The following is a 10,146-nucleotide window of genomic DNA, read 5'->3' on the forward strand; positions in this document are numbered from 1 at the left end:
TCCTCTAAGAACGGATTAGGACAATAGTACTCAGGACGATAAACCTCTCCCCTCACCCCTCCCACAGCCGGAGACTGTGCACGGAGCATATAGGTTTTATTATAGTCTACAATATGCATGATTTTTTTCACCTAATTATATTTTTTTAAATCACTTTTAATATGATTTATTATGCTGGGTAACAGGCAAATCTTCATGTAGCCTTTTAAATGTTAAATTTGAACTGTCATATATGTTGTTTTGACCGACTAACATAATTAATTAGTTTATAATTGCCTATTCCCATAAATGCTGGAAGTGACATCGTGTTGATAAATGTTCACTCTTCAATCTCTGAAATAAGTGTATTTATTAAATCCACTGCAGTTCTTAGTTCAAAAGGTAAAACTCAATCTACACAAGAAAGATACTATGTTGGAGCTTATTTTTTTCCACAATGATTAACTAATAATGTGCTTTCTTATAATTACCTCATACACAAGTTCCAGGGCTTTACTATAAAGATAAAATAATTAATATTAATATTAATTAATAATAAATAATATTTTCTTTTTGATGTTTCTTGATGTTTCACAATAAACAGGAAGTTTTTTGTATTTTGAATGCACTTGGTTATGGTAATGTTAAATTATCTGCATTTGTATTGTGCTTTTCTATTCTTGATGACCACTCAAAGTGCTTTAAAGTACAGGTTTATTGGATTTTTGCCATTGACCCATTCGCACAATTATTCATACAGTGCATCTATGGGCAGCACTTTTTCTATGAGAATGGCACTGCTGTCAGTGACAATTTGGGCTTCAGTATTTGGCCCAAGGATACCATGAGGAATGGGAAAGACTGGGATCGAACCGACTATCTGGATTAGAGGACGACCTGCTCTACCCCGAGTATCAGAGTCACACAGGGGTGTAAATAGTAAATAATCTGTAATCATATATCGCTTTTCTTGTCTTGATGAGCACTCAAAATGCTTTACAGTACAGTTTTTACTATTCACACACACATTAATACAATGCATCTATGTGCAGAATTTTCTCTATCACACATCACTCACACATGTCGGCACAGCCGTCAGGGCCAATCTGGGGTCCAGTATCAGGACAGTTCTGCATGCAGAGTGGGGGAGACTGGGGTCAAAACACAAAAATGTTCTGGTTAGAGGACAACAACCTCTATATATATAAATAAATATAGCATAATATAAATATAACTGAATCCATTTACTTAAATAAATAAATTAATACAATTAATTATTTCAAAATGATGTTCTTCAAAATACGACATTTATTTATTTCATGGCACTTTTATTTCATAATGCCACATTTATTTCATGGGACTATTTATTTCAATTCTCACATGCAAATGCAGGGGGCGTGCGCACACACACAGGCCCTGGGGCCCTGCCCCAGCCCCACTCACTCACTCGCTCTGAGAGAAACCCTGAACCTTTCGGGAAGTAAGTAAGTAAGTAAGTAAGTAAGTAAGCAAGTAAATATAACCATTAGTCACTTACTTTTTCTTTTAATTAATAGTTTAGCAGTTTTAGTAAAACCAAAGTGGGTGTGACTTACCTGAATAGTTGTGTTTACTCGCCACGTGCCAAGTAACATCTACTATGTCTTAGTTCACAACTTCACTTATGTCTACAACATTGAATGTACTGGGAGGCTCCAATCATCTCCCTCCAACACACTACCAGCGTTGGATGGTTCCTGTACTGCACATGTGTACCATGGAGCTCTCATTTACTCCAGGAACTGGAGTCTAACTAACTCAACTGAACACACTTATATATGTCTTTTAGGCAGAACAAGTTCTTACGGCCCTGGCCGCATTGTTCTTGATGAGTGTTTAGTGTTTTTTTTTCATGATCTGTGTGTCTGTGTTTTTTCTTGTGAGTGTGAACTCTGTTCGAGAGAGAAGCTATGTAGTTCTCCTGATTGGCTGGTTGGGCTGGTTCGTCCTGGGAGCTGTCTGAAGCCGGTTGGTTCCTCCGCAACATACTGCAGTTTAAATTGCCCTGGGTTTCCAGCCATCCGATAACAGCAACTTGACAGCAGTGCCTCAGTTCTGTCCTCAGCTTCCAAACCTTTGCTATATCGATTTACCTTTGTGTGGTTGCTTTGTGAGTGTTAGTTACGTATGTCCCGTACTCTAAGTTTATTTAGTAAGTATTTGTGTATATTGTGTAACTAGTTCAATTCACTGTCCGGTGAGCTGCCTTTGTTCCTTTGTGATTTTTCTCCTGTTTTGCTGTCTTTTAGGTTTAGTAAATGTCTTGTGGTTTATTTGTTTATCTCAGTAGGTTTAACCAGCACTTTTCTTTGAGGAGAAAGATTCTTTGGTTTGTTGTTTTGACCTGGTTCAACCTGAATAACAATCGCTTCAGTTTACTGTCACCTTTCACTGCTTTGAGTGAGTAGTAAATTACCTCCCGTTGCTGAATATCAGTGTTCTGACTCTGGTTTGGGGACCGGGGAGGGAACGGGTTTTGTCCTTTTATGCAGCGCTCCTTCAACCCTAGACGGGAGTGTAAAACAAGTGCATTGCTCACAAAGAATGAGTTCAATGAATAGTGAGAAATATGTAAAGAATACAAATGTAATATATATATATATATACTGCATGTATACGTATATAAATTTGAATATACACCATACAAAGTCTATTATTGCTCAATCTCTGCTGTGTATGAAGTGAATTTAAAATCCTTCTCCCTGTGCAGATTTCTCGCTTCCATACACCACCGTGATTTGAAGGAGCTGGAGGACTGAAACTCCACTTCACCACTTTGTATGATTTGTCGAGGCTCCAGGCATTTCCTCTCTGCGTCTATGAAGCATGTGGTTGTGCCGCTAGAAATTTTGGGCCCTATGAAAAAACAAAAAACTGGACCCCCCCCCCCTCTTTAATCAATCAATCAATCAATCAAATTGTATTTGTATAGCCCATATTCACAAATCACAATTTGTCTCATAGGGCTTTAACAGGGTGTGACATCCTCTGCCCTTAACCCTCAACAAGAGTAAGGAAAAACTACTAAAAACCTTTTAACAGGGTAAAAGAACGTAGAAACCTCAGAGAGAGCCACATGTGAGGGATCCCTCTCCCAGGACGGACAGAAGTGCAATAGATGTCAAGTGTAAAGGAGAACATCAAGATAAAGGTTTTAGCAGCATTGATAATGGTTAAACATTTTGAAGCATAACTGAAGGTCAGTGAATTGGTGGATTAATGTCATTAATGGTCAAGTGTCTGAGGAGAAATATTATATATTGAGCAGTCCTGCTGCAATCATAGTCTATGGTCGAGCAGCCACCACGATCATGATCCACCATCAAGATCGGATGCCACTATAGTCCACAGTCATTGTCCACTGCCCCATTAGGATCCACCATCAGCTGCCACCTCGGTCGTGGTCCACCACCAGTATCTGATGCCAACACGATAAAGGATCCGCCTTTATTATCACGATCAGCCAGCACGATACAGAATCCGTCATACAGGATCCACCATTACGATCTCTGATACGCGATCCACAGATCTTAATCCATGATGTGGCCACAGCTGCGGCCCTGGATCTGCGGACGATAAGGCAAAGGGACTCCGGGGAAGAAGTCAAGTCAGTAACATGTATTGATGAGATATTAATTTCTTTGATGTGATAAGGATTGAGAAGAGGAAGGAGAAGCTGGAAAGAGAAGCTCCGTGTTTCATGTGTCCCCTGACCTTCTAGAGTCTAGAATCTAGACCTATAGCAGCATAACTAAGAGCAGGTCTAAGACAAACCTGGACCGGCTCTAATTATAAGCTTTATCGTAAAGGAAGGTTTTAAGCCTTCTCTTAAACGTACAGATGGTGTCTGCCTCCCGAACTGAAAGTGGGAGATGATTCCACAGGAGAGGAGCTTGATAGCTGAAAGCTCTGGCTCCTACTCTACTTTTAGAGACTTTAGGGACGACAAGTAAGCCTGAATTCTGGGAGCTCTGTGCTCTGGTGGGTTGATAAGGTACTAACAGCTCCTTAAGGTATAATGGTGCCATATTATTAAGGGCCTTGAAGGTGAGGAGGAGAATTTTAAATTCTATTCTAGATTTAACCGGAGGTCAGTGTAGCGAAGCTAATACAGGAGAAATGTGGTCTCTTTTCTTGGTTCTTGTCAGGACACGTGCTGCAGCATTTTGGACAAGCTGCAGAGTCTTTAACGACTTACTGCTGGAGCCTGATAATAAGGAATTACAATAATCCAGTCTGGATGTAACAAAGGCGTGGACTAGTTTTTCTGCATCTTTTTGAGAAAGGACATGTCTGATTTTCCACGCAAGTGGAAAAAGGCGGTCCTAGAAATTTGTTTTAAGTGTGAATTAAAGGACAAATCAGGATCGAAGATCACTCCCAAGTTCCTGACTGTTTCATTGGAAGCAAGGGCAATGTCGTCTAGCGCAGCTATATCATTAGATAATGTATCTCTAAGGTGTTTAGGGCCAAGTATTAGAAACTCTGTTTTATCTGAGTTTAATAAGAGAAAATTGCGGGTCATCCAGGTTTTTATGTCCTTGAGACATGCTTGGAGTTTAGTTAATTGATTACATTGTTCAGGTTTTATTGACAAGTATAACTGGGTGTCATCCGCATAGCAGTGGAAATTTACCGAGTGTGTCCTGATAATGTTTCCTAGTGGAAGCATATATAATGAGAATAAAATTGGGCTGAGCACAGAGCCCTGTGGAACACCATGGTTAACTTTGGTGCGCGCAGATGACTCATCATTAATTTGCACGAATTGGAAGCGATCAGAAAAATAAGATTTAAACCAGTTTAGGGCGGTTCCTTTAATGCTAATTAACTGTTCTAGTCTCTGTCATAAAATTTGATGGTCAATTGTGTCGAATGCTGTACTAAGATCTAACAGAACGAGGACAGACACAAACCCCTGATCTGAAGCTATTAGAAGGTCATTACTGACTTTTGCCAAGGCTGTCTCCATGCTGTGATTGGCTCTAAACCCCGACTGAAAGTCTTCATATATATTATTTTCCTGGAGAAACTCACACAGCTGATTGGCTACAACTTTTTCTAGGATTTTACACATGAAGGGGAGGTTGGATATTGGTCTGTAGTTGGCTAAAACCTCTGGGTCTAGGGTGGTTTTTTTGAGAAGGGGTTTGATTACCCCTATTTTAAAGGACCGTGGTACATATCCTGATGATAATGACAGATTGATTGTGTTCAGTAACGAACTATCAATTAGGGGCAGAATTTCTTTAAGTAATTTTGTAGGAATGGGATCTAAGATACAAGTTATTGGTTTAGAACATGAGATTAGTTTGGTCAGCTGATCAAGGCTGATCAGAGAGAAGCTGTCTAAACAATTGTTAAGATTCTCAGCCGTTTCTGAGATTTCTGTTCTTGGTAGGGTATTAGTGCCAATTGAGGGCAGGAGATGGTTGATTTGATTTCTAATAGTTAGAATGTTATCATTAAAAAAGGTCATAAAGATATTGCTATTCAGGGATCGAGGAATACTGGGTTCGGTGGAGGTGTGACTCTCTGTCAGCCTGGCTACAGTGCTGAAGAGAAACCTGGGGTTGTTTTTATTCTCTTCTATTAGTTTTGAGTAGTAGGCGGCTCTTGCTTTGTGGAGGGCCTTCTTATATGCTTTAACACTACTCTTCCAGTCTAGGAGATATTCAACACGGTTGCTGGAGCGCCACTTCCTTTCTAGTTTTCTTGATACTTGTTTTAATTCACGTGTGTTGGAATTATACCACGGAGCTAATTTACTATGTTTTACATGTTTCTTTTTTAGAGGCGCTATTGAGTCTAATATTAATCGTAATGAGTCTACAGAGCTATCGTTGAGATGGTCAATCTCAGTGGAGCTAGGGTTTTTAATGAATTTGTTGTTTATATCGACGGATAATACTGGTTTAAATGTAATCGGAATTATTTCCTTAAATTTAGCTACAGCACTATCAGGTAAACATCTAGAAAATGAGTTTTTTATTAGTGGCATATATTCTGATAATGAAAAATTGAAGGTTATTAAATTATGGTCTGATTTAACACTCTTCAACAGCCCCAAATGAGATAGATAACCACTCCACAAATAAATATACATTTTCAAAGTGACTTATGGACTTTGTTGTGCAAAAGAGATGGACAATATACTGTATATAAAAACGTTTTTTTAAACACAATAGTGAATTTTACATCAACAAAGCAGTCATAACATGCTGCCTGGAGATCGATGCATAACAACTAGCAAAGGGTAGTTAGTTTAACGTGCTAGTAAAGGTATTCAAATTTCGATGGGGTGTTATTTTATTATCATTATCCTTTAAAGATTGCTTAAGTTACATTGTTTACATTTTTGGCTTCTTAACTTTTTTCTCCCAGCTGTTGTGCCGATGACTTGAATTTCAAAAGCCAAACATAAATGTTTGCAACACTTCCTGTACCCGTTTCAAAATAATGGCTTTCCAACGTTTCTGTTGACTGAATCCATTCATTTGTTTTTAAAAAGCTTTTATTCTGAAATATTTGCAGGAGATGCATGGCTTCATACTGTGTAGTATTGGTATTTATTTGAATATTTAGGACTATTTTTAGACAAAGACATACATTAGTCACACCAGAACACAGTGTGGATGAGACGGCACCTGCACGGAGAACAGCGCTGGAGGGATAAGACTAGGAAAATAACGAATATTGCTTTAAAATGGCTGCACTTAATGGCTGCAAATATTGGACCATTTGAGGAAAAGACAGAACAATGGACTTCATACACTGAGAGGTTTGAGTATTTTGTACTCACTAACAAGATTAAAGGAGATGTCATAGTGCCAACATTCTTAAGTGTTATCGGAGGAAAAACATTCAACCTATTACGCAATCGTGTGCAACCTGACAAGCCAGGGGTCTTATGATGAAATAGTGACAATATTAGAAAAATCACTACTCCCCTAAGCCACTGATTATTGCTGAGAGGTTCAGATTCCATAAAAGGAACCAGGAAGAGGGTGAATCTGTTTCACAGTTCGTAGCTGCACTGAAACAGTTATCTGATGACACCATACGTGACAGATTGGTGTGTGGTCTACGCAGTGAGGCTATTTAGAAACGCTTACTTTCTGAAGCTAGCCTGAAACTGGAAAAGGCCATAGAGGTTAGTATGTCAGTGGAGATGGCTGCCCCAGAAGCACAGCAGCTAAGTGCATCAACCCAAGTCCATAAGTTGTCCTTTGAGTCCAAGAGTAAGGCAGCAGCGATCTACCGTTGCGGGAAAATGGGGCACCAGGAATCCGAGTGTTGGTGTAAGGACTGTAAACTGTGAAAAGAAAGGCCATATTGAATGTGCCTGTAAAAATAAAAAGACTCAGACATACAAATAGCAAACTGAAATGAAGAAAAGTGGTTCCTACAGAAACAAGAAAAAACATGTGACTAAGATGGAGCACGAACAAGGAGTCTGATGATGAAGATACAGTGCATGTTTTATCTGTTATGGACAGTGATGATGAATACTGGGTTACCCCACTGCTTGAGAACAATACAGTGTGGATGCAGGTGGACACCGGTACTCGTGTATCCATTATATCAAAAGCTGTTTACAAGGAGAAGCTGTGGCACCTTACTCTTCGAGTGACTAAGAACCTACACTGGTAAGCCTGTTCCAGTGTTAGGAGTCGTGGATGTGACAGTTGAACACAACAATCCGAAAAAGTCTCTTCCGCTGTAAATCATTCCGGCTGGAGGACAGAAGTTTAGTAAGATAGATTTATGTCAGGCATATCTCCAGATGCATTTTGATCCAGAGTCACAGGAACCGTTGACCATAGTGACACACAAAGGTCTGTACAGGTACCAGAGACTCCCTTTTATTACAGGACCAGATGAGCAGTCACACTTAAAGAACCTGGATGCGACGCTACAAAGACTGGAGGTGTATGGTCTGAGAGTCCTGAAAGACAAATGTGAGTTTTTCCAGCCTCCTGTCGAGTACCTGGGGCACGTAATCGACAGCACGGGACTCCACAAGGCACTGTCAAAAGTGAGGGCTATTGTGGAGGCTCCATCCCCAAAGAATGTGAGTCAGTTGAGATCATTCCTTGGCTTGCTGACATACTATGCAAAGTTCGTGCCAAACGTGGCAAATAAGCTGAAACCACTGCATGAGCTTCTAAATAAAAACCAAGACATGGAAGTGGACGGACAAATGTGAGACAGCTTTCAAAAAAGTGAAGACAGCCCTTTTTCAATCTGAGGCCCTCACCCACTTTGACCCCACATTACCACTTCAGTTGGCATGTGACGCTTCACCGTATGGTATGGGTGCAGTAGTTTCACACATTATGCCATCAGGGGAAGAGAGACCAATTGCCTTTGCATCGAGGACATTGATCAAAGCAGAAGGCAATTACGAGTATAGGAAGTCAGACCAGCATTGGAATGCAGGTCTAAGACAAGCCTGGACCGGCTCTAACTATAAGCTTTATCATAAAGGAAGGTTTTAAGCCTAGTCTTAAACGTACAGATGGTGTCTGCCTCCCGAACTGAAAGTGGGAGATGATTCCACAGGAGAGGAGCTTGATAATTTGATTTGTTTATTTATTTTGAATTGAATATATATATGTAGAAAAAAACAAAGAAAGAACAAAACAACAATAAATAATAAACAGGCTTTCAATGAGAAACATAAATTAACAAATGATGTCCGAAAAGGAGTAGAGAGAAGCAACGATGCTGTCCAGCCCTACCCCTAAGTTACATCAATAATTCAATTCATCACATAAATCCACCCTCCTCCCCAGTCATCCTCCCCCCAATTACACCATTGTGCTTTATGTACCAACTACATTGTCCCCTATAGTGTGAATAATAAGAAACCAATAACAGTATCGTGCTTAACGTGCTTTATATTCCCCTTTCTCATTACTGTACCTCGCAAAAAATATATATATACTTTTACATCATTTTAAAGTGTGTGATATTTTTACTATGTTGTGTATTCCACAAATTCAGCCCACACATTGATGTGCACATGCTTTTAAGAGTGGTGCCAAAACAGTGTTGTTTAAAGTTTAATTTCCCTCTTAAGTTATGACCCCCCTCTCAGTCCATACACAGGATTTGTATGTTGCCAGGAAGTAAATTATTTCCTGCTTTGTACATGACTTGTGAGGTTTTGAATTCCACCAGATCCCTGAATTTCAACGCATGTGACTGTAAAAATAGGTTGTTAGTGTGTTCCTGATTTCCAACATTGTGTACAATCCTCATGACTCTTTTTTCCTGTATGAATAATTGTTGCAGGGCGCTTTTGTAGGTGTTTCCCCATACCTCTACACAATAATTCAAATATGGTAATACCAGTGAACAGTACAGAGTATACAATGTTTTGTGGTCCAGTATGTCTGGCTTTGCTCATTTATATGTGATATGTAGTTTACAGCAGACTTTGTTGTCAATTATCACACCCAGAAATGTATTTTTAGTCACCCTTTCAATGATGACATTACATTACATTACATTACATTTCATCTAGCTGACGCTTTTATCCAAAGCGACTTACAATAAGTGCATTCAACCATGAGGGTACAAACCCAGAACAACAAGAATCAAGAAAGTACAATTATCTTCAAGAAAGCCAAACTACAAAGTGCTAGAGTTTTTCTAAATTTTTTATTCAAGGTATAGTCGGAAGAGATGTGTTTTTAATTTGTGGCGGAAGATATGTAGACTTTCTGCTGTCCTGATGTCCTTGGGGAGCTCGCTCCACCATTCAGGAGCCAGGACAGCAAACAGTCGTGATTTTGTTGAGTGTTTAGCTCGCAGTGAGGGAGCAACAAGCTGATTGGCAGATGCAGAGCGGAGTGATCATTATAACTGACATCAGCTATAATGATTTGAACTTGTTGAATTGTTGTACGATTTCCAAACATCATAAGTTTGGTTTTGTTCTAATTTAATGATAATTTGTTTGAACCACTTCTTTAGTTTACCCATTTCTGATATGACCACCTCCAAAAGGTGCTGCACATTTTCTCCAGAGCAGAACATATATGTATCGTCTGCAAATAAAACAAACATCAATATTGTTGATTCTTTGCACATGTCGTTAATATATAATACACACAATTT

Source organism: Hippoglossus stenolepis, chromosome 2 (assembly GCF_022539355.2).
Source record: "Hippoglossus stenolepis isolate QCI-W04-F060 chromosome 2, HSTE1.2, whole genome shotgun sequence".
NCBI classification, from domain to species: Eukaryota; Metazoa; Chordata; class Actinopteri; order Pleuronectiformes; family Pleuronectidae; genus Hippoglossus; species Hippoglossus stenolepis.